Source organism: Lemur catta, chromosome 22, assembly GCF_020740605.2.
Source record: "Lemur catta isolate mLemCat1 chromosome 22, mLemCat1.pri, whole genome shotgun sequence".
Classification (NCBI taxonomy): Eukaryota; Metazoa; Chordata; class Mammalia; order Primates; family Lemuridae; genus Lemur; species Lemur catta.
The window spans coordinates 20,206,357-20,232,824 of NC_059149.1; the positions used below are offsets into that span (position 1 = coordinate 20,206,357).

The 26,468-nt window shown below is 41.0% G+C and overlaps 1 long non-coding RNA gene across 1 annotated transcript; it reads left to right on the forward strand.

The window, feature by feature from the left end:
* Window positions 1–13,667: 13,667 nt before the first annotated feature.
* Window positions 13,668–26,349, forward strand: LOC123626421. The gene is made up of 2 exons (XR_006730848.1): window positions 13,668–13,833; window positions 25,847–26,349. It is a non-coding gene; the product is annotated as an uncharacterized LOC123626421 (long non-coding RNA).
* The last annotated feature ends 119 nt before the right edge of the window (window positions 26,350–26,468 follow it).

A 26,468-nucleotide genomic window follows, 5' to 3' on the forward strand; every position in this document is an offset into this window, starting at 1 on the left:
TTTCCCCATTTTAAAACATCTCTTGATCCCACTTCTCCCTTCAACTACATTTCTCACCTCTTTACAGCAAAAATATTTGAAATATTTGTCTACATTTGAAGTTTCCATTTCTCTATGTACGCACTATCTTGAATTCTCACTTATCAATTTTGGGGACCCCCTACTCCACCACCCTTCTGTTATCAAGCTCACCAATGACTCCTCCATTGCTAACTCCCTGGGTCAATTGTCATTTGACCTTCATTTTACTTGACCTCTCAGGAACATCTGACTCATCCTCTTTAAAGCAGTTTTTTTTTTTAACTTTTCACTTGGCTCCCTAGACACCAAACTCTCTTGATTTTCCTCATTAGCTGCTCTTCCTCATTCTCCTTTATTGGTCCCTTCTCATCTCTCAACCTCAGCGTGGAAGCAGCCCACGTTCTCGGTCCTGAACCTCTTTTCCTTTCCACTGACACTCACTCCCTTGTAGATTTCATCTAGTTATATACTCTGATAACTTCCAAATGTTTACCTCTATTTAGACCTCTCTTTTGAAAGCCAGACAAATATTAAATATATCCGACTGCCTACCAGACATCTCCAAAACTGCACTCCTGATCTTTCCTCCAAAATCAGCCTCTCCCTATCTCAGTTAATGCAACTCCATCCCTCCAGCTGCACAGGCCAATACCCTGCAAGTCACTCTTGACTTCTCACACTCACACCTCACTTTCTGTCAATCAGAAAACCCTTCCCACTCAACCTTCAAAACATACCACTCTGGTCCAAGCCACCACCTCTCTCACCTAGGTTACTATACCAGCCTCCTAACTGGCCTGCCCCTTTCTGCCCTTCCCCACCTCAGTCTATTCTCATGACACACAGCAGCAGTGTGTCCTCCAAGAGCATAAGCCAGATCACGTCACATCTTTGTTTGAAACTTTCTAACTGGCTTCTCTGCTCACTCTAAGTACAAACCAAAGCCCTTGCAATAGCCTAGAAGGCCCCATGGGAGCTGGTGATGGTGTCTGCTCCTCTGTGCCCACTCTACTCCAGCCACACTGCTCTTCGCTTCCTGGAAGGCAGGGACCATGGCACTGCCTCAGGGCTTTGCACTTACTGCCTCCTCTCCCTGGAGCACTCTTCCCTCCTCTTCACGTCTTTCATCACCTGTCACCTCAGTGAGGCCATCCTTATAACCGCAACTCCACCCACTCCCAGCCTCCCTCCTGACTTCACACCATCAACATACTACACACACACACACACACACACACACACACACACACACACACACACACACAGTCTTTCTCACCTGGCAAGAGCAAGGATTTTTTTGTCCATTTTGTTACCCACTGTATCCCTGGCCCCTAAAATAATGCCTGGTATACAGGAGACACTCAATAAACATTTACTAAATGACTGTATGAAGGAAAGATGACAGTGACACACAGCTGCACATGATCTACTCTCACATAACTTGTAGCCTTTTAAAAGAGTTGGATTTCAAATAAGTCACTTTGTATGCATACACATATTCAGATACTATGGAAGAAGCAAAGCTGCTCTGATTTGATTATTAGATTAACTTCATACAACATCTGACCCATTGTAAAGAAATCGCTCTCTAAACTGAGCTAAAATTCTCCAAGAATGCTCGGCTTTCTCAAACCCTTGCTTCACCAGAGTTCATTTAAAAGATGGGTCCCGAAAAGGTACACCCTTCCTGCAAGCAGGTGGAAATAGCCAGGCCAATAGAATGGACTTTGATTTCTTTAGATGAATGAGAAATTATGATGAAAAGTACAAAGCACTTTATGGTTTAATGGTATATAAAATCCGGGTGTAACCCACTTTCAGTGAACTTCTGGACTCAAGTACAAGACAGAAAAAAATGTTCTTGTTGTTTTATACTTTAGTAATATACTTACTCAGTAGATGGACATAGTGGGTCTTATTTTTATAAACCACATTTTAAAAGAACTTAAAATTATCTTCCAGGTAAAAGCCAAGCAAAATAATTTTGGCAAAATGTTTAGACATAAAAATAAATTATTCAGGAGTGAAGTAGCTTTGTACACAACAGAAGTAATGTGAGACAGATAAAAACCAAAAGTGATTTTAAAACAAAATGGACAGAGTCTTAATTTTGCTACCTTATTAGTTTTCATATACTGTGTCAGGTTTGCTTTTGTTTCTGGTTACATACACGCTGTTAACAGCCATCCAGTTAACCGACTCCAACATGAACAGTCTAACGCCCATTATCACTGAGTGCTCACAGCTAGGAATCACGGCTCTGGCAAGCTCATGAAATTCTGCTCCCACCGCTGAGTTGATGGTTACCAAGAATCAGTTGTGTTTGCCCCCAAATGGATTTGTGCTGGTTGTACTTGCTACTGAAATTATGTAATTTCAATATTATGTAAAACAAATATAGGCATAATAAGAAAGAGTTGTTTCACCCTGAAAGCTAAATGGACTGCTGTAGAAAGAAGCCATTAATGGCCATAAGAGAATTCTACTGGCAAATGTTTTACATTTTAATTGTTTTTACTAAACAGAAGCAAAATGAAACTTATAAAACATTTGTAAACTATAAAGATTCATAATGCAAATACCCCTGTATATGCCACCAGGTTAAGAAAATGGAATTACCATTCTCCTAACTCCCCTGTGAACCCTACTGATATATAATAATTTTGTAAATTAAACCATTTTCTCACTGACTAAATAATCATAGATTATATATTAGTAATGCTTCTAAAATTTTGGCTTTAATTTCTCTAACCTATCAATTTCTTTTAAATCTATAAACTACTTATCTTTACTTAAGCTCCAGTTTTAGAATATTATGCTATGTCTCATTAGATTTTTTTTTCCCCAAACAGGACCTAGCAATATGAGAGGCCATCAACTGATACACAAGCCACACTAGGAAGGTAGAAAGAAAAGCATCAAAAATGGAAAAATACGATAAAATCAAAAGAATGATGAAACAGAATTGCTGAGACCGTTACATCACACCAGGCAAACTCAGCCAGCGCCTTTATCTACTTCTATCAGAAGTCTCCACCAGAAAGGAAAGAGCAGGGTGAGGAAATTCATAGTAGCATGTCACTCTTATCTTGTGCGCCCTAGGCTGTCATTTGCAAGAGAGCTATGATAAAAGTCACACACCTGGAGCTCTAAAAGCAGCCTATGGATGCTTTTAAAGTGGGGGAAATCCCACTTCTCCAAAGCAGGAGATGTAATGAGACCTCACAGCAAAGCCAACAGCAAAAAATTATTAGGCCAGAAATCCCGTTGCCTCTGGAAATTCTAGTTCACCATTAGACAAGGCTAAATGTCAAAGCAGCTACTCAGTCCATATATTTTTGGGAGGGTTCCTGTGCTTAGCTATTTAAGAGCCTATAGCGCTTAATTCATTCAATGAACAAACATTTATTGAATGACTATGTGTCAAAGCACCACACAAAGTATAGTCTTCCCTTGGTATCCTCAGGGGACAGGTTCCAGGATCTCCCTCAGAGCAGATGCTCAAGTCCCTTATATATAAAATGGTGTAGTATTTGCATATACCCTACACACATCCTCTGTTATACTTTAAATCATCTCTACATTATTTATAATACCTAACACAATGTAAATGCTATGTAAATAGCTGTTACACCGTATTGTTTGGGGAATAATGACAAAGAAAAAATGTCTGTATATTTTCAGTACAGACTTATTTTTTTTTTATATTTTTGATCCAAGGTTGGTTGAATCCACAGATACAAAGGGCTAGCTACACTAGAATTCCTCTTGGCTTCCATAAAGTACACCTATAGGCAATCACAGTATAGGGTACAAGAAGGGACAGTTTTAACATTTGATAGATGTGTGACTGTAAGACGGGTGATAATGCCACCTCCCACCCAGGTAAATGTAACCTACCACCCAGGTCACATTTACTGCTTCCTTACTGTTTTTCAGAAACTGCTCTAAGCCCTTCCCAACCACTAAATGTCAGTGAGGTATTCCATGAGCTCAATGAGGCAGCAAGGCACAGAAATGTTAAAATAACTGGCCCAAGGTGACACCGCTAGAAGGTGACAGAGCCAGGAAGCAAATCAGACTATCTAACTCAAGGTCACACTCTATGCTGCACTGCCTCTTGGTGACACAGAAAATCCTTTAAGAGACAGAGCCAGATGTGGTAGCACACACCTTTGATCCCACCTGCTAGGGAGGCTGAGGCAGGAGGATCACTTGAAGCCAGGAGTTGAAGGCTGCAATGCCCAATGATCACACCTGTGAATAGACACTGTGCTCCAGCCTGGGCAACATAGCAAGATCCTATCTCTAAAAAAGGAATTTTTTAAAAAAAGAGGACAGGCAAATGAATCTTCCCCTCTCAACTTTCCATTTATCAAATTTTCCGGAGAGCCTAATCAGCCACCTAAAACAAGCAAAGGGTAGAGATTATATAAAATGTGGTCTACCTTTCTTTCCATGTCCTTTTCTCCCCTTGGGTTTGTTTCATGGAGATCTGTATGGCTATGGGAGGCCTCCAGGGATTCAGCAATGATAAGAAAATACGAACTCATCTTAAAAAGGAGGGAAGGAGGAGGGAGGATTACTCTCAAGAGAGTGGTGGCAACCTTATAACTTGAAAATGTTGTGAGGCTTGTTTAAATTTTTATGAACCATTTCTAGCATGTGGGGGTCCAGGGGGACAATACGAGTTGCCCCAAGATTCAGTGGTGAGGTCAGCAAAGCGGCCAGACTGGCTGATCAGCTCCTTGGACTCTCCCTCAGTGAGAGATGGTTGCCACCTGGAGACCACACCCACTAAAGAGAACTAATTAAGCTGCGGAGGAGACCACTAAAAGGTCATTACTTCACCTGTTAGATCAGAGTTTCCCAAACATGCTGATCTTAAGAATGACATGGAGTGATTATGAAAAGTGGCCCTTCAGAACCACTAAACCAGAATCTTCAGGCAGCCCTAGAAATCTAAAGCCAGGTAATTCTTGTGATAGACAAGTTTGGGAAACACTATTTAAATTATGAAATTTTAGGCCCTAAAAAGATCAAGAGGGCTCTTCTGGGTAGGGTATCCTCCTTTCAAGCAGTTCTCTGTCTAATCCAGGAGAACACTAGTCTCTATACATAAAAGGCTCCAGAGAATCCACTTCCAAAATTTCCTTTCAGTACACACACGAGTCTCAAGTCCTCAGAGCTTTATGGTCCTCCCACAAAGCTATGGCAAAGGTTAAATCCATCCTTTTTTAAATCATTTTACCTGAAGCTGTGTATACTCACTTCAGGAAACTTTGTGAGGGCAGGGATCTTCACTGAGACCTCTCACGCTTTGCTGAAAATAAAGAACCTCACGTGTGTCAAAGGACAGAACACGAAAGTGAAAAGACAGCCCACAAAACTGGAGAAGATATTTGCAAAGCATATATCTGATAAGAGACCTATATCCAGAATATATAAACAACTCTTACAATACAAAAAACCCAGGCAGGGGTGGGGAATCTGCGGCCTCAAGGCCATATGTGGCCCTCCTGATCCCCAAGTGTGGCTCCTTGACCAAATCCAAACTTCACAGAACAAATCCCTCTAACAAAAGGATTTGTGCTGTAAAATCTGGATTCAGTCAAAAGGCCACACGTGGTGGCCCCAACACTGCAGGTTCTCAGCATCATTAGTCATTAGGGAAATGAAAAGAAAAACCGCAATGAGATATGACTTCACTCCCGGTAGGATGGCTAGAATAAAAAAGACAGAAAATAAGAAGTGCTGATGAGGATGTGGAGAAATGGGAACTGTCATACATTGCTGATGGGAATGTAAAATGGTGCAGCCTGTGAAAAACTGTCAATTACTCCAAGTATTAAACAGAGTACCAATATGACCCAGCAATTCCACTCCCATACCCAAAAGAAATGAAACCATGTATCCACACAGAAGCTTGTATGCTAATATTCATAGTGGCATTATTTCTAATAATCGGCATTATTCCTAACTGCCAAAAAGTAGGAACAATCCATCTACTGATGAATAGGTGAATAAAATGTGACCTATCTATTCAATGATATATTATTCAGCCATAAAAAGGAATGAAGTACTAATACATGCTACAATGTGGATAAGTACTGCAAACATTATGCTGTGTGAAAAAAGCCAGTCACAAAAGGCCACATACTATATGATTCCACTTACATGACAAGTGCAAAACAGGAAAACCCAAAGAGTCATAAAATACATTAGTGGTTGCCTGTGGCAAGGAATGGGGCAATGGCAGGACTAAGGGGTGTGGTGACAGCTTAGGGTCTGGGGTTTATTTTTAAGGTAATGAATATGTTCTAAAGTTGACTAGGGTGATGGATGCACAACTTTGTGACCATACTAAAAATCACTGAATGTACACTTTTAACGAGTGAGTTTTGTGGTGAGTTTTACCTCAATAGTTGTTGAAAAAAAGAATCTCATTTAACATGAGTCTCAGTCTCATCCTCTGAAAATAAAGATACCATACCACCTATCTTTCAGTAAATACATATATACACACAAAATGCACGTGTGTACATGCATACACACACACACACACACACACTCTACAGTACCTGGCCCATAATAAATACTGAATAGACGTCATTCTTTCTTCTCTTTCTAAACCCATATTTTTATATTGTTATGCCTTTATATCATTGTATTTTTACTACAAATTACAAAACTCAAAACTGGAACACATTCCAACAGAGGACTAACTGTGAGAATTCTCTCATGGTTTCACACATGCTACACTCGAGGCTGCTCCTAATTCTGGAGAAACCCTAGTGCCTGTAAATGTGGCTGTCTAGCTCCAGACTCGACACTAAAAAGCATTTGGGGATACAGAGTAAGACCTTTTCCTCAGTTCCACGTCCTTATCAGAGTGTTCTCTATCTCTAATCAAGGGACACAGGTGCCTTCACTTTTCTATAGTTTAAAAGCTCAGCACTCCTTGCCAATACGCACGCACACTAGTCAGGCATTTTTCCTGTCAGTTTCATCTACACTGAAAAATCTACTGGGCCTCTTAGACAGCTCTGCAGGTGTCTTCAAAAGACCTTACGTGCTCTGATATCCAGCACTGCCCCCTGAATATTTATTGTGATGCTATGCAGATTCACAGAGAGCTTGAAGCTACAGAACCATCCACAGCTTGCAACTACAAAAAAAGGTCAACTGCAGCGTTTTCACCACCTCCTTTAGCTCTCATAAAACTCCCAGCCATTTCTTCAATTCCAATAGTCGACCGGCTCAAACGTTTTCCCATATTATCAAAAGCTTTTCCTCCATCTTGCTGAGTATTACCAATTGTTACAAAATGTGTTCACTTTTTTTCAGAACAGTTCCTACTATTGAGATCAGACGAGATCGGGCGCATTCAGGGTGGTATGGCCATAAACAGTTCCTACCACTGAATATACTTTTCTTATCTCTATTCATCACCATTCATCGCCATTAAACCATGTCCTCCATACATTGTTCCTGCTTTTACACTTATCAGACATGACAGGGTAAACAGGTACAATACTCAAATTTTATCAAAGCCCAGTTGGTAAAGACACCATGAGCAACCAGGTGGTTAAGAAAGAAATGACAGCCCGGGACAGACAATGCCATCTACTAAAACACTTTTGTTCTAAAGCTGTGCTGTCCAATATACCAGCCACCTGAGGATATTTTTTCATTGAAATTAAATAAAGTTAAAAATTCAGTTCTTAAACTTCACTAGCCACATTTCAAGTGCTCAGTTATACACATGCACCTACTGACTACCTTTTGGACAAGGCAGATTAAGGACATTTTCATCACAGCAGAAAGTTCTACCTGAACAATGCTGATTCGGGCACTGTCTTCATCGATTCTATGAAAGTTCACAAGCTCTGAATTCTTAGATACAGTAGTTTCAGTATTTACTGATTGTGAAGTCTGACTCTCAGAAGTATGACCCAAGTGCCTCTGAATGTTCTTGGCAGGTTCTCCCAGGTCAGTGGACAAGGTTTTTTGGAGCCTATTACAGACCTTGGCACATAGTAAGTACTTAATATTTGCTGAATGAATAAATGAATAGCAGATTGATGTTTGTACTTCATTTTGTGCCCTGATTTACTTACAGATATTAGCTCATGGAAAGCAATGCGATTTTTCTTTTGTTCATAGGAGATTTTTATAGGGAGACGCATCAGCAGGTAGGGAAGGCAGCTCATGGACCTTTTGGAGCCACTAAAAATGAATCCGCAAAACATAAAAAAAACTGCCCAAAAGGAACTTTCATATTCAAACAGTAAGTTCAGACTCAAGTAAACATCTTGCTTCTTCGAACACCCACTACTTGTAGATTTTAGGGACATGAAGAGAAGGTCAGGGCAGATGCTCTGGAAGATCATACAGCCTGCTGCCAATTTCTCAGCATTTTTCCAACATAACATTGTTAGAATAAGATAATCAAAAAGGCAGTAACCCTCTCCTGATATGGCCTGTGCCATTCACTCTTATGCCTAGATTTCCCCTTCCCTCAGTGCACTATGACTCAGTCTATACTGCACCTATCAGATAACTTCTTGGAAAGTAAGAGTTTTTGAAAATTTAAATTAAAAAAAAAATGTAAGTTTTCATATACAGAGAAAAGCAGTTCCATTGGCCCTTAACCAGTAATCTCCTGAAGGCCAAACAAAAGCAGCTATAGTTGCTTCTATTTTACATTTTCTACTTTCCTTGCCCAAAGACCAACTAGCCATAGGAAGAACCAAGCTGCTCCATTCTATAATTCACTTATTCTTAGCAAAGATCTGAGAACAGAAGGCCAGAGAAACAGGGAGCAGCTGCCGCCTGATCTTCTTATTAGTGCCCTGGGCTCATTCCCCATCCTCCTCCTAATTGTTTCAGACTCCTTTTCGCAACAACCTCTAAGCCCCAGCTCATGGGAAGAAATAACAAGGAAAAGCTGCCTTCTCTGTGTCAACACCCACTGTGGTAGAACCATCTACATCACATCTGAGATGATGTAATTAGAAATTAAAATAGGCGAGCCTTACATTCCATTTTCAATTGTTAATCTGCTTTACTTTGGATTCCAATTAATGAAACTCCTTACATGTGGCCCTACAGTGATCCCTGAAGGCACTACAGGGTTTTGGGGGGGTTTTTTGTTTGTTTTTAATTACAAAATTTCCATCTCTTGAGCCAAACAACAATCTTGGTCTCACTACTTAAGCCAACAGATATATAAAATAATGATTGTTGATGAATTAGTCATCCAATATTCAGATTCCAAGACCCAAAGAATCTAAATTATTAGAGCCAAAAAGCTCAGTTTCTGCAACACTCAATGCTAACTTTTAAGGACATAAAAGCAGAATGGCGGTTAAGAAAATTGGACTCAGCTGAAATCTCAGCTCTGCCACTTATTAGCTGTGGGCTCTTGAGTAAGTTTCTTAACCCCTGCAGACTTTCAGAGATAATGACAGTACTGACCTCATAGGTTGTCATCAGGACTAGGGGAGACAGTCCACATAAGAACTCAATAAATATCTGCTGTGACTGTGACAATGCTTCATGCCTGAAAAACATCACTTAAAATAAGTGTTCTCCAAAAGTTAGGATTTAAGATGAAACTTAAAGGAAAATTCTGCTTCTCTTAACACCCACATGAAAATACGATGTAAGTAAAGAGGCCCAGCCAGGTCAAAATGTTAATTTTTCTACTTACTCTAAATCCCTAACTCCAAGAATAGTCTTTTAAAAATATCCATCAACTTGTACGAATTATTCTGATTCACCTCACTAATTTACGTTCAGAGAAAAGGGAGTTTCAAACCAGATGGCTGTTTGCTGTAAAGCAAGCCCCAAGGAGTGAGTGGTCAGCCCTGGCCACAGCCTGGCTGTCTCATGGAGGGAAGGAGAAAGGAGCTGGCGGATCCATCACACCACAGGTGTCACAAGAGAGAAAACGCTGGGCCACCTCTGTGCCCTGGAGTGTCAACAAAGTTCCTGCCCATTCAGTACCAGCTGGGCCCCAGTTTGTTGACCTTCTGGGCACAGTGAAAAATCATTCATTAAGTAGGGCAAAAAGTACTGCAGGGACATGTGCTATTTTTATGTAAATAACACAAGCAAAGAATATTAATGTTAAAAGTTGCATATTATTTTCAAATGAGACATGGAAATTTGGTAATTTGGATTTAAGAATAACTTGTTAACTACATGTTGCAAATTATCCTTTTTCTCCATTGTAAACTGCAACAGCCACTACAACTAACACTACTTAATTTGGAACTTGTGAAAAATGTCTTTGGAAGATGGTCATGTAACTCGGAAAGGCTCTTTCAGAAAAATAATGCCACCACTTAAATTCTTTCCAGCAAATCTCTCAGTCTGTATACAATATCGCAATCAACACAAGCTGTCAAGACATGGACACTCTGAACAAATGCTCTGGAGGATTTCATCTGGATCCTGTACTTCCCTAAAATAAAGCCAGGCTGTTTTAACTGTAGAAAAACTAGGAAGAACTGAGAGGCAGAATTCAAGGTGAAACATCTCCAAAGGAAGCCGAGGACCAACTGTCCAGGAAAAACCCCTAAACGTTGAGAATCATGACAGCAGCAGTGATTCAAGGTTAGACTAGACCCCCAGCCTTCTGTAAGCTGATCCACAAAGTACAGTACACGGACTTTGATCATCAGATTTTTCACAGTCTGCCTAAACCTCAATCATGTCTGAATTCATTTCTAAAAATTGAGAAAGATCATTATCCATAACTCACCTCCTACTCCAACCCAAACCCAAAGATATGCTCTTTTTGTAATTGCCAAATGACAACATTACCCCACATAAACCTCAAACAAACCAGTCTTGAAGCCAAAGCACGTACACACTTTAATGTTCACATGGTTTTTGCCTCAGCAGCTCTTAACCAAGGCTGAGATTAACCCATTACCACACTGGTGTCTTAGTTTATAAATAATGCATAACAAATCACTCCAGAATTTCTATAAAGGAAAAAAAAATCACCTCTAAAAAGAGTCATGCCTTAGACATGTTTTCTTCAATTAATGCCAGGCTAAATTCCACTCAAATATTTTCCATCTCGGTTGGCAAACAAATACATAAATATCAAGGTTTTCGAAAGAGAACAGAGACATTGATGGACAGTGTCTCTGAATTCTTTTTTCAATGATCTGCTTTTCAATTTTATTTTATTTTTTTATTTCCAAATTCCCAAGATTTACTAGCCTATAAGATTTCCAAGGTTCCCCATTTTTTTCATTGCTAGCATTTACTTTAATTAAAAGCAAACTTGAACCGCTTAAGTAAAAAGTACCTAATAAGGTATGTATTATTCCTTGGTCACAAATGAAGGGAACAATGTCCACAAAACTTTTTTAAAGCAAACACACATTCAGGTTTGCAAATCAAGCTTCTTATTCTCGCATTCTTAAAAATAACATTCAACCATGGAATTTCACCTTAAAAAGGTTATTTTAGCTTTGCAGCTTTAATCACTCTCACAAATTCAATAGCCAGGATAAGAGTGCTGATCCATTCATAGAACACAGAGATATTCAGAATGTGAAATTAGGAGTACATCCATGAATAAGTAATGCATACACAAGTCTAGGCATGGAAACATAAAATGTTAGAGCTACAAGGCTCTGAGAGAGCATGTATCAACCCAATCCCCTCACCCTACAGAGGAGAAACTTGAGCTACTTAATACAACACAGGTTAAATGATTTGCCCATGACAGTGACAAAAACTCACCCAATCAGTGGCAAAACCTACATGCCAGGTGTCCTACCTACTAGTCCAAGTGTTTTCCTTGGTACCAACTGCTCTGCTCCTTTTGGCACAAAGAGCTTTTATTAATGTAATATTTGACAAACAAGACTAAATCATTTGTGGATGAATATAAGAAAGCTGTAGAAGGACATGCACCCAGCCACTAAAAATTGGTTGAGGAGATGCTAGCTTCTTTTGCATTTGTTTTACTGGTTCTGTTGAACATGCTGCATTTTTAACTGCTGAAGAGGAATGTAATAACGTACTAAAAGAAAATCTCTTGATTTGTAAACACTCCCGGAAAAGAAAGGATGGCAAAGTATTTCTTGGAAGTGGCTAGAAATTGTATTTCCCTTCCTTCAGCAGGGAACATCCTTTCCCCCACATCTCACAAAAACCCAACCAATCCCTCCCTTCCAAGGTCCAGCTCAACTGCCAGCTCCTCTCTGAGAACTTCCAAGCCCTTGAGCCAGAGCCTCTCCTTCCTCTGGGATCCTCCATCATTAAACCTATGCATAAGTCTCTTTCTCCTACTAGAAAGCAATCTCCTTGAGAGCAGAAATCCTGTCTTACTCACCTGGCTATTGGGCTTTGCAAAATCCTCTGCACGTACTCAATTATAACTAATGAATGGAAGCATCTGCTGCCAGAATCCCACTTACAGTAATTTTCCAGATCTCCCGCTTGCCTACCCCAACACCTGGAGCCACTCAAGAGTGACTGTGGAGGCGAAATCTTGGATCCCACTGTCAGGAGACCAGTCTCCGGAGAATGAAATCGTAGTGTCCATTACCTCCTCTGCCTACTGAGTGTTTAATATCTTTTATCACCCGGAATGCCGAAATTAATCATTTATTATTTAGGTCACCGACAACATTCCAACCCCACGTTGTCTAATCTGTGTTAACCTGTTTTTTTTTTTTTAATCTCAGAACATCATTTCCCAGAACATTCAGCTGAAAACAATGGATAAAGTTAAATGCATGTAAAATTGAATGATGCAAACGTCTTTAAAAGCCACTGGGAATATTACACCGAATAACCTCCCCTTGTCTGTTTGCTCGCTCAATGCAAGTTTGTCGAGGTTTTTTTTTTTTTTTCTTTCTGACAGAAACGTGATAGTCCCTAAATACAAGGACTGACTTGGCAGAGTCAAATCGGCACATCAGGTCCTCTAGTGCTTTCCTCCTCCTGATCTTTAAGCAAGAACCAGTACTCAAGCTTTTCTCTCAGGTCTTAGGTTTTCAAAGCAGAGGGATGAACTAAAACCCCTAAACCTTAACACCACAAAGTTGATCCTTCTGGGCTCCCGACAAACACAAAGAAAGCAAGCGCAAAAAGGAAAATAGTTGCCAGAACGCGTCGCCAAGACACAAACACACACAAGTGGCCCCGGGGACCCTGAGGGACCGAGGAGCGACAAAGCAAGCCAGACCCCCCGTCGGACGGCGGACACGCGCGCGCCCCGCGCCCCGGCCCGGCCGTTCCGGAGCCTCACCGCGGCGTCGCTCCCGTCCATCTTCCATCGCCCGCGCCGGCCGCCGCGCCGAAACCGCCGCGGGGCGCTCGGGGGCCGGGAGCCTCAGGGCGCGAGTGCGGGCGGCCGGCGCCGCGTGCTCTTTGTTGGGCTCCCGGGACGGCCGAGCGGCGGCGGCCGGCGCGCTCCCTGGCGGAGGCTGCCCAGGCTGCGGAGCCCGCCGCGGCCGCCCTCCCGGCCCCCGGCAACGTCAAAGCGAAGGCGGCGGCGGCGGCTGGGGGTGGGGTGAAGAGGGGGAGGGGGAGGGCTGGGGGCGGGGCCGGCGCGCCGGGAAAAGCGAGGGAGGGGCGGGGCCGCAGGCGCGGGGGCGGGGCCCCGGGGGCGCGGCGGGACCCGACCTCGGCCTGAGCGCTCGGCCCTGGGGCAGCCCGGGCCCCCCGCCGCCTCCCGGGGCCCCGCGCTCTCCTTGGGCCCGGCCTCCAGCCCGGGAGCGGAAACCTGCCTGTTGCTTTGTCTTCTTCCCTGACAGTTTTCCCAGCCCGAGAAAAGTGAGTGGCGCTTTCCCTGCTGTTTCCTCTCAGGAAGGGCCGTGCGAGGGGAGCCGCGAGCCGGGCGCCGTCTCGCCGGGTCCCGGGCGGCGACGCCGAGAGCCGGGCGGGCGCGGGCCCCCGCGTCCCCCTGGGGTCCCGGGGCAGCCGAGCAGGGGGTCCGCCGGCGTCGGGCTTGGGGCTTGTCGGCGTCTCTGACCGGGCTCCCCGGGCAACGAGCCCTCGCCGGTGCCTTTGGTCCCGGGGACCCGTGACCCAGTGAAGGTCCATTCCCCTTTGAGGCGGATCCGCCCGAGGACGGCGCTCACTCCCATCCATCCCGCAGCCTTGCCCGGGACTGTCCCTCACCGAGAGCGCGTGCCGGGGGACAGGGCACTTAAAAGTGCATTTGCTATCAGAAGTGCCACCGACCGGCACCTTTCTTCTCTGCCCCTTGATCTGTGCCGCAGAGGAAAGGGCTGGAACGGCGCCCTCCTCTGGTAGAGGGAGGGGGGACCTAAAAGCCACCCCCTTTCACTCTGCAAAGTCCAAACACCTGGAGGTAGACGCCCTGGCCGATGCACAGTAGTCCCATGTTTGTCTTACAGCTTTATTGTTCCAAACATTAGTCTTTTTCAAGTCAGTAAAAGATGCCCAAATGAAGAGAAGTGACTAAGTTGGCCGTGCTTAGAGTTGGGGGTGGGATCAGGTCCCCTGGTGGCCGCGGGCTGCCCGGTGAGTTCACTTGCTCTGAGTCCACTGAGCGCAGTAAGATGCAGCAAGGCCACATGAGTCGCCTACTTTTGCTTTGACTGCCCCATCCACATCTGTCAAAGTCAGTCGGTGGTACCCACCAGAGGAACCAGACTGAGGGGGAATGGGTGCATTTACACAAATCCATTCCAACTTCTGACAAACGACCGCGGCTCGTGCTCCCCCTGCTAGAGCAGCAGTAAGAGCAGATGAGTAGGTTTTGAAGCACCCCAGTCACTTGGGCATATTTCCCGTTTATGCATGTTCCTTTACCCTTACACAAATGCCCTACAGAGACAGTCCCTGTGTGCCTATTCCTGATAAATTCCTGCCTTACTTGCACCTTGGCGTGGGTCTGATGATTTTGGTGGCAAAGAATCAGAAGTAAGACCAGGTACAAAATGTGATTACTACCCTGGACCTCGAGGACTGGCCTGGTGGGCTTTACCTGGAAAATTAACCAACAACTCATAAACCCAGACATAACGAATCATATAGGAGGCAGGGCGGACCTAGATTTACATGAACTTACTAGTTAAGGGATTTGGAAATAGACACCTATAATCTGAGCCTTTGTGTCCTCCATTATAAAATTGGGTTAATAATGCCTTGCAGAACTGTTATTAGCATGATAAATTATATAAAGTTCCTGGCCCGTAGTGAATGTTCGATAAAGAAGCATTTTGAAAGTTAGGCAATGTGTTTCCCATTTTCATCACAAAGGGAGTTGTTTTTTCCTCCCTGAAGCCAAAACGTTTTAAGATTTTACTTGCAAAGCTGATCACATATATTAAATAAATCATTTGTTTTTCCAAGTTTAAATCATTGAAGATTAAATTGTTAGAGGTTCTGATTAGCATAAATTAACCTGTGTTACCAGTACTAAGTTGACAAAGTCTGAAGCAAATCAAGTAAATGTTGACATCTCACTTTGCCAGCATGTATCCTGTGTGTAAATATTTTGTTAGGCTTTGTGAAATATTGAAAATGGAGTAAGAACCCCCATTTCTAGATGTTAAGTTTTCATTTCTCTTTTTAATTCTATCTAGAGTAGAATTCATGGGTCATATTGTAACTCTATGTTTAACTTTCAAATTTTTTTCTGCAGTAGCTACACCATTTTACATTCCCACCAGCAAAGTATGAGGGTTCTAGTTTCTCCATATCCTCACCAACACTGGTTGTTGTCTGTGTGTTTGCTTATAGCCATCTTAGTGGGTGTGAAATGTGGAATGATTTTGTAACATCATTCTCTATGGTATAGAATTAAAGATAGCCAGTCTTTTCTCTAGCATGGTTGATTACAATTTATTTTTTTATTATTGACATTTTAGAAAAGTTCCAGCCTCACATTCATTATTGATAATAGCATTTACGCTTTTTGTGTGTTGTCAAATTTTGAAAGACCTCTCAAGTTTCTTTCATATATAACTGTAAGATTTTAGGGCATTTGAAGTTTTTTTATGCAGTGGTTGGTTAATATTGAATGCTCTTTTTTAAAAAATGAGGCATAAGGAAACTTTCTAAGATGATACAGATGTTCTATTTGGGTGATGTTACATTTGTTAAAACCTATTGAAATTACACTGAAGAGCTGTGCATTGCTCTGTATATAAAAGAAAAATATAAGATTTTGAATCAAGTAAAAATTTCAAATAGCCCATTCATTGACTTAGACTGAAAGCCTGAGAGAGGTCTGTGAATTGTCCTTTGCACTGTTGTGAGATGCAGACGTGTGTGTCTGTGTGTATGCATGCACATGTATCATGTGGGTACTAATAAACATGACACTAAGAAGATCATGCAAATGGTAGAGAAAGAGAGCCATTTGGAATATGTTTGGTGATTAAAGTTAAAGGTATTGATACAAAACCAAACAAAAATAGCCTTTCTTGAACCAGGTGAGTCTGAAGACCTAAAACTTGGATGCCCAAGTCTATACTTACAAGAGTCAGAAGACAAGTTCCTTATTTTAGGTGAAAGCCAAGGTAATTTACTTAGGTCTGGAAAGGAATGCACAGCCAAAACCAGGGGTGGAAGGAAGAGTGAAAACAGTTGAGTTCCCCAGGCTTCAGGTAAATGCTCTTAAATTAACTTATTTTTGTTAATCTCCATTATGAATTTTGCCATTTCATAGATATGACTTATTTCATGTCAAAAAAGCAAGAAATTTAAGTATTTTTCCATTGCGATCTATGGTTCACTCCTCTTTATTACCTGGATTCTCAAACAATCCAAGAGTTTTAGAGTATGCATTTAAAGAAAACGGATTTTATTTTAAATACGCAAGCAACACTAAGCTCTACAGTATTTGCAATTAGAAGGCCTCCTCGGGATGCTTTGGTGCACAGATAGGATGCTTTATAAATCATACACCCACTGCACACAAACCATTGATATATTAAAGAACATAAGTGTCAGTCTTATTTACTGTTGTATTCCTAGTTTCCGGCGCTGAGCCTGGTCCATAGTAGGGCACAATAAATAATTGTTGAATTGAAATTTGCCATGACCCAGGCAGAAATATTACCTAACATTATGTTATGCTGCAATTTCAATAGCCCAACATGGAGCCGAGAGGATATGCCTAAGACAAAACTCACCATGGCATTTTCCTAGTGGGGCTTTGCCAAATCCTGAGTGGGTGCTGGGTAGATAAAAGGAATAAGAGAAAAGAAGCCAAGAGCAGAAATGTGGCCAATGTGCTTTGGCAACTGAAGAGAGCAAAGAAGTTGAAGAAGTCAGGGAAAGATCGAGGAGGGAGCAGGTACTGCTTGCCTTGAGGTTAAGTGCACAAGGAATATTAGATCAGAGGATGGTTTGAGGCATAGGATGCACTCAGCTGCCCTTGTCCCCATAGCCCAAGTAAGTTAGGCTAAGTCTGGTGAAATAACACTAAAATATACATATACAAAGGTTTCAGCTTATTTTTATTACCTTTATGAATAGCTATTCTTTCATTCATTCATGTGACAAATATTTGTTGAGCACCTACTATGTGCTAGGTGTAGTTTACTGACTATAGCCATACACAAAACACCCCTTACTTTATGGCACTTACAGTCTAGTAAGCTTGAGAAGACAGAAAATAAGCAAGATAAGTAAATACATGGGATGTTGTATGTATGTTATGTGATAAGTGCTTTGGAGAAAAATAAAACAAGGAAGGGGTATAATGTGTAAGGAGTGTAGGGTCAGGTGGAATGAGGGTTGCAAAGGGTTTTCAGAGAAGGTTTCACTGAGAAGGTGAAATTTGAATAAAAACCTGATGGAGTTGGAAAGCCATGCAGATATGTGAGTAACTATAGGTGCAAAGGCCCTGAGATCTTGGCTGATGTGTTCTGAGCACAGCCAGAGGGTCAGTGTGCCTAGGGCTGAGTGAGCAGGGGAAAGGTGGTCTGAGATATGATGGATGGGGTCTTACAGGTTGTTGTAAGGATCTGGGATTTTAACTGCCACTGGAAGATTTTGAGCAAAGGAGTCATATGATCTGACATGTTTTACCAGGCTCAACCCGTATGATGTGTTGGAAGCAGGGAGGTGAATTAGGAGGCTACTGCAACGACCCAAGCAGGAGATGATGGTAGCTTGTGCCAGGGTGGTAGCAAAGGTGGTGGTAAGAAGTGTTCAGATTCTGGTTGTATTTTGAAGGTTGAACTAGAGGGATTTGCTGAAAGATGGATGTAAGGTGTAAGAGAAAGAGAGTCAAAGTGACTCGAGGGCTTGGGGCTGAACTACTAGAAAGGTGGAGTTGCATGAATTGAACTAGAGAAGACTGTGGAAGGAACAAGATTCAGGATGGGAGAGCAGGTCCTCAGTTTTAGACATGTTAAGTTAGAGATTCCTTTTAGACATCCCGCAGAAGCACTGAGTCAGCTGCTGAATGTCTGAAACCAGAATTCAAGGGAGAGGTAGGAGCTGGCGCTGAGTATTTGAAAGTTAAAACAGAGATGGCATTTACACCCATGAAACTGAGTGAGATTAGCAAAGGAGTGGATGGTAAAGAGAAAAGAGGAGGGCCCGATGCACTCTAACGCTGAACAGGGAGATGAGTAAGAACAGTTGATGAGTCTTTTCAGGAGCAGAAGGTGAAGGAGGAGGAAAACAAAGAAATGTTCCTTAAAGGAATATTTTCAGATTATTTTTATATGAAATATTTTTCTCTCTAAAGTTTTCAATCAGCAGTTTTTGTATTCTGCTCACTCCCTACATCCTGCAATCATCACTTCTCTTTTTATCAACACTATTCTATTATTTTCAAGGAGAATGAAAGTGAGAGTGTTATATGCCTATAATTCTAGCAATCTTTCACTTTGTCTCAAGCTATTTTTTGTGCCTGACCTAGTGTTACTAATATTCGGTCATGAATTTTTTTTTCCTAAATAATTACTTCTGGAATTATCTAAAAAGACAGATTTAGTTAATATATAGGTTTCTGGGCTGACAGAAATTAATCCATATTTTGTTTATTTTTGTTACGAAAGAACTAACATCCACAGCTTCTTGGAATTGCTAATGAGAAAATCTAATGAAATCCGTATACGTATCATAATCAGGATGTTGAGTAAGCTCCATTCCTGGTTGATCAAAACTATCTTCAATGATCCCTTTATTCAGTGGGAGAAACTTTCCCCTGGCTTTAGAAGAAAACTTGGCAAGCTCAGAAGTTGTTTAGCTCACTTGTAGGTCCTCTAAATACAGTATCAATTCAATAATTAAACTATCCAGGCCTTAGTCCAAACTTGACTTAGCATTAAATCTTCTCCCCTGCTTCATCTGGAAGTGCACAGTGGGAAAGGGAGGGTGGACGAGGCCCTCTTTCCAGTTCCTCAGCCCTAGGTACCTAGTGGGACACCTCCTCTTCCTACTGAGACTCTCCCTCTCCTGCCCACCCTACTGGGTAGACGCCCAAGAAGACAGAGCTCATGCCAACTCCCTTGCACATGGCCCACACCACATCTGGTCCACAAGAAACACACACATGCCCCTTGACTAAGCAACTCTGGGAGTGTGGGCTGATCCCAGCCACACAGCAAGGGCTTTCTTTGTCTCTCCCCAAAAGCAGTTGGTCAACCCTTCCTCACTCTAGATTTCCTGGGAAGAAGCAATCTCCATGAGTTTTCTAGGGCATGAATGAAGCCACCATCATCAGTGTTTTCCAGCTACAAGGATCAATTTCAGATGTGTCCAAGAGGTCTCTTTCAAGTCCCTTTGCTAGGCTTGGGGTTAGAGAGACACACCTCCCACCTCTCCCCCTAATGGGAAGTAGAGGCAGGCAATAGCTTTCATCTGTGTTTCCTCCCATTCTCTTCTTACTCTCACTTCTTTTTATAGCTTTGATCTGACTGGGAGGATCCAAGATTGTGGAACAGGGTCTCAGAACCATTTCTTCAAAACTCTGCACCTAGGATGGAGGTTGTCTCACATTCAACTGTGATATCCGTTGCCATGTATTACATTGGCACCTCAGTAGAACCCGAGATAAAAAGGGCCCCATTCTGCCATCCTGCACATAGGATATGGACTTCATTGCCTCCATTGTAGATTCTTACGTTTGACAGTGATGATTCTGAAAGGCTGGTACCCTTGTGAGCAGACACCTCTGAAAAAAACACCTGCAGCCCAATCCTCTACAACCACATTGTGAATATTAAGACACTTCATATTTCCTATTCCTCACCCCTGCACTGTCCAATTCCGTAGCTACTAGCCACATGTGGCCATTTAAATTTAAATAAATTAAAAGGAAATTAAATTTAAAAATTCAGTTTCTTGGTCTCACTATTCATATTTCGTGTTCAACAGCCACAAGTGGTTAATAGCTGCTATATTTAGACAGTGCAGCTCTAGACGTTTCCATGAATGCAGAGAATTCTATTGGATGGCACTGTCTCACGCACGCAGTGTTGGGGACACAGGATGCATTAAATAAATGACAAATGAAAGTTTGGTACAAAGGCACCATATAATTGCTATGGTTTATTTTTCTGAGAAGCAAATCTTTACCTGTATACATAGTTGCAGCTGCCTTTCTGTTTCATGCTTGGAAACCTATCTGCATCCCTCTGCTCCACCAAGAAAATGCTTTACTGCCAAAATAATGCCTGCAAACATGTGAGGAAAAAGTCCCTATGTCCCTAAAAGAACACATCACATTTTCTAAAACTGTTGAAAGAAGGAAAAGGAATGGCTTCAAAATCAGTATTTGTATCAAAGGGGGATTCCATAGAAAACATGTCTTTGCTGAAATAAGCATTTCACTTATAATAGTTTTTTTCCAGGATAGAAATGACCTATGGAAATTACCTGTCTGCGTGTTTTCAAATTGTTAAAGTACCCTGGAATGTGTCCAAGAGGACAGCAGAGCTTAGAAAGCCGCTGCTCTGCAGGGATTGATGAGGGAGGCGATGAAGACAAGCCCAGGGACCTCTGGGATGTTGAACTGGAGTCAGGAGACAGAAAAGGCCCCAGCTCACTCACTGTCTAACCATGTGTGGGATAAGAAGAAACATTTTTGGTCTTTGTCTTGGTTCCTAGAACCCTTGGAATTTCCTGAGTCTTCTGTTATTCCTGAAGGAGCTCCTTTTGATCACACGTGAGTTTACACTAAGGAGGTGACTTAGGGTGGATCCCCTAGACAGCCCCAGGATAGGCCTAGTTATCAGTGAAACCACGTGATTAGAAGGTTGGAACTTTCAGCTCCAACACTGACCTCTGGGAAGGGGAGAGCAGATTTGGAGGTTAAGCTCTATAACAGGTCTTGAACAAGGAGATTCGATGTGCTCAAAGGTTCGGTGAACACATTGAGGTGTTGGAAGGGTGATGTGCCCAGAGAAGGCATGGAAACCCCACAAACCCCCCAGACTTTGCCCTATTTAGCTGTTCCTGAGTTGTAGCCTTTATAGTAAACCAGTAAACATAAGCAAACGGTCTTCCTGAGTTCTGTGAGCCATTCTAGCAAATTATCCAACCTGAGAAAGGAGTTGTGGGAACCCCCAGTCTATAGCCAGTTGGTCAGAAATATAGGTGGCAACCCCAGACTTGCTGTGGACACCTGAAGTGGGGACAGTCTTGTGGGATTGAGACCTTTAACTTGTGGGACGCTAACTCCAGGTAGACAGTGTAAGAATTGAACTGGATTATAGGACACCCCGTTGGTGTCTACAAAGAATTGGAAAATTGCCTGGTGTGGACAAAACCCACACATTTGGTGTCAGAAGTGTTGTGTGAATAGAGAAACAGTTTTCTTTTACCATGGGACCTTCCAGTTCTGAAGCTTCCATTTCCTTTTCTATGAATGGCAAGGATGGCCTTCTTGCTTGCCAAATTCCTGCATTCTAGGATATAAAGAGCTTTTAATTAAAAGCAGTCTTTATTTCATGATTCTCACAGTTTTTTTGGCAAGACTTTAATGACAATGGCAAATGCCAGAAGTTGACTCTCAACATTCTGAATCGTGACCCCAAGGAACTCAAGCTAGACAGCTCCCCAGAGGGCAGAGGCCACGCCTTTTTTTTATATATTTAGTTTTTATTTCTAGCACTGGGCACATTGCCTAGCATGTAGGAGTGCTCAACAAATGTTCACTGAATGAGTGAATGAATGAATGAATGAATTCCCTCTCCTTATTTTGGGCGAGAATGGCATGTTGTTTAAGAATCCCTTTGATTTCAGTGGCTCTAAAGAGATAAATGTTGGTAAACACTGTCAACAAAGTCAGAAGGAGGACTTTAAATAGAATTCTTGTCACACAGTACATGCCTTATTACTCTCACATTTGGAAATCCCTATAATTTTAGGTGTTTCTAAAAGGAAAAAATATCTATCAGATCTCTCCCAATTTCCCCATCAAAGACTCTCACTCTGGACATAACTACTGAGTTCCCTGCAAGAGTTGATGAATTTTTGAGGCTGAATTCTGACGGAGTAGTGTTTTTGAGTCACTTCACTTGTAAATTCTGTGACAGCAGCTATTTGATTTTTTGATTTGTATTAATCCATAGTCAGAAACCCCAGAGAAAAGTTGGATTTTTTTCCTTCAACATCAGCTTTTTTGAAGTATAATTTACATACTGTAAAACTCACCAATTATGTGTACAATTCCATGAGCATTGGCAATGTATAGAGTTGTGTAAGCATCACCACAATCGAGATAGTTCACCCCCTACTCACACCCTCCAAGGTCGCATGTCCCTTTGCTGTCAATCCCATCTCTCCAGACGCTGAATCCTAGCAACTGTAGACAGATTTGCTCTCATTGTAGTTTTGCCTTTTTTATAATTCCATATGAATGGATTTACATAGTATGAGACCTTTTGTTTCTGCCTTCTTGCACATAGCATAATGCTTTTGAGATTCATCCATGTTTTTATATGGATCTGTAATTCATTCTTTATTGTTGAGTAGTGTTCAGTTGTATGGACATATAGTTTGTTTCTGTTCACCAGTTGATGGACATTTGGGTGGTGTCCATCTTTTGGCTATTACAAATAAAATAATATGAACATCCACGTTTAATTTTTTGTGTATACATGTTTTTTCTTAGATATATACCCTGGGGTGATCTTGCTGGGTCATATGGTTAATGTATATTTAATTTTACTTTTTAAAAAATCTGCCAGTTTTCTGAAGTGGCTATGCTATTAATACTACTTTGCATTCCCATCTGCAATGTATGACAGCTCCAGTGTTGTACATTGTGGCCAACATTTGGTACTGTCAGAATTTTTTTTAAAACTTTAGCCTTTTGAGTGTGTAGTAGTATCTCATTGTAGTTTCTCTGGCATTTCTTCGTGATGATATTGAGCGTCCTTCATGCCCTTATTTTCAATTTGTGAGTCTTCTTTTGTGAAGTGTCTGTTTCAATCTTTTGCCAATTTTTTAAGATGCATTTTTTTTGTCTTATTACTGAGTTGTAAGAGTTCTTTATATATCCTGGATACATGTTCTGTATCAAATTTGTATTTTGTAAATGTTTTCTCTCTGTCTTTGGCTTGCCTTTTCAGTTTCTTGAGTATCTTTGAAGAGCAAAATTTTTAATTTAAATGAAGTCCAATCTACCATTTTTTTATGCTTTGTATTGTTTTTTTGTGCTATCTAAGGAATCTTTGCTTAATGCAATGTCATAAAGATATTCCTCCTATGTTTGCTTCTAGAAGTTTTATAGTTTTAGCTCTTATGTTTACATTTATGAACCATTACAAATTAACTTTTATATATGGTATGAGTTAAGGGTGGAGGTTCTTTTTTTCCTATATAGATGCCCAGTTGCTCCAAGTCCATTCTTGAAAAGATTATCCTTTCCCCATTGAATTACCTTATTGAAAATCAATTGACCATGTATGTGTGGATCTATTTTTTGAATTCTCTCTTCTTTTCCATTGATCTATGTGTCTATCCTTACACTAATACAAAACCTTGATTATTAGCTTTGTAGTAAATCTTGCGATCGAGTAGTATAAATATTTTAACTTTATTCTTCCTTTTCAACATTGTTTTGACTACTCTAGGTTCTTTGTATTTCCGTATAAATTTGAGAATCAATACATTAATTTCTTTAAAAATGCCTTGATTAGGATTTCAATCAAGATTTCATTGAATCTATAGGTCAATTTGGAGGAAATTGACAATCTCAACAATTAGTATTCTGCAACGTGAACATAATATATCCATTTATTTAGGTCTCCTTTGATTTCTTTCAGCAATGTTATACAGTTTTTATTATGCAGTACTTGCCCGTATTTTATTAAGTTTATGCCTAAGTATTTCGTGCTTTTTTATGCTATTGTAAATGGCATTATTTTCTTAATTGTAATTTCAAATTTTTCACTATTAATATAAAGAAATGAATTTTATTTTGGCATGTTGATCTTGTATCCTGTGACCTTGCTGAACTCACTTATTATTTCTACTACTTTTTAAATAAAATCCTTATAATTTTCTACATAGCTAATTTTATTGTCTTTTTTTTTTTTGAGACAGAGTCTCACTCTGTTACTCTGGGTAGAGTGCAGTGGCATCATCATAGTTCATAGCAACCTCAAATTCCTGGGCTCAAGCGATCCTCCTGCCTGCCTCAGCCTCCCAAGTAGCTGGCATTACAGGCGTGCACCACAACGCCTGGCTAATTTTTCTATTTTTAATAGAGATGGGGTCTCGCTCTTGCTCAGGCTGGTCTCGAACTCCTGAGCTCAAGTGATCCTCCCATCTAAGCCTCCCAAAGTGCTAGGATTACAGGCATGAGCCACTGAACCCAGCCCCGTTTTACCGTCTTTAAAGAGCCTTTTTGCAGTGGTCATGAACCCTAGTATGATATTGAATAGAAGTGATAAGAACAGACATCATTGCCTAGTTTCTAACTTAGGGGGAAAGCGTTTAGTCTTTCCCTATTAAGGACAATGTTAGCTTTTGGTACATGCCTTTTATCAGATTGAGAAAGTGCCCAGTTTGCTGAAAGTTGTTTATCATGAGTGGGTATTGAATTTTGTCCATTACATCTACATTGTCAAAATTAATGGCATAAAGTTTTTCATAGTATTTCCATATTTTTTAATGTCTTTGTGATGCTGATATTGGTCATTTGTGTTTTCTGTGTATTTTTTCCTGATCAGTTTAGCAAGAGGCTTATCAATTTTATTGATCTTAAAGAACCAACTTTTTGTTTCATTGATTTTCTATATTATTTTTATGTTTCCTATTCCATTGTTTCTGTTCTTATTGTTATTGTTTCCTTCCTTCTGCTTACTTGGGATTTAAATTGCTTTTCTTTTTCTAGCTTCTTAAGGCTGCAGCTTAGAAAGAGCTTAAGCTTAAGTTCAATAGCAAAGGAAATAGTGTAGATTAGAAACAAGTTTATACCATAGAAGAGTGGAAGGTAAGACATCCAGGCAAAAATATGGAGCCAATGTCTGACAGAGAATATCTCCAGATTCTGTAAATAACCCCCCAACACACACATACGTGCACGCACACATATACACTGCAGAAAAATGCACTTTCTCCCTATGTAGCATTTATCTTCTCTATCCCCGTATCAATTTAGTTTCTAACCATCTACCACTCCTTCATTTCTAAGTCATCCAAATAGAAGGAATTCAACATGGTCATTGTCACAGCATTTGAGTGACACCCTAATTTTGGTCATGGAAAATAGACAAGGATAAGCTACTTTCTCTTTCATATCCTTCTTCTTCAATGCTTTGCTGAATATAACTCACTGCTACAGAAGATCACAGCAGAAACAATGCCTTGTGTTTACCAGACCATTTCAATTTCCTCCTAGGCACAAAGGAAGACTACATTTCTTGGTCCAATTACGTTACTAGTTCCGGTTCATGGACTATGTCCTGGAAGTAATATCTACCACTTCAAGGCCTGACATCTGCAACCTGCCAGAGATCCTCCATGTTCTCTTCCCTGTGCGCTAGAGGGTTGTCAGTGCTCCCAGGGACCAGAGCATTCACCAACACACATTCTGTGAAGTAAGCAAGAAATAAATTTCCAATTTGTTAAGCTCCAAAAACGTAAGGGTTTCCATTATAGCAGGAACTTTACTTACATGGACTAATACCTAGCTCAAACTACACTCAATCAAGCACCAATAATAAGCATATCATTATGTGTTTTGAAAGCTGTAATAGAATTCTGTTGTTCAAAGAAATGTGGATTGAGTATCCTGAAAACAATTATGAGTTTGATAATATCTGCCACACTTAAAAGTGATGTGGAGAAAAACTACATTGGAGAACAGAGTAGTACTATAATAAATGTAAAGTCTTTGTGTTATCTGCTCTGCTGAGCTGACCTTTGTTTTTTGACACAATGAAGTCAAGAACAATCTGAAAAAATATTAAACACATACGTAGGTGAGGGTGTTTCCTTCGTTCCCAATAAATGGACTAAAA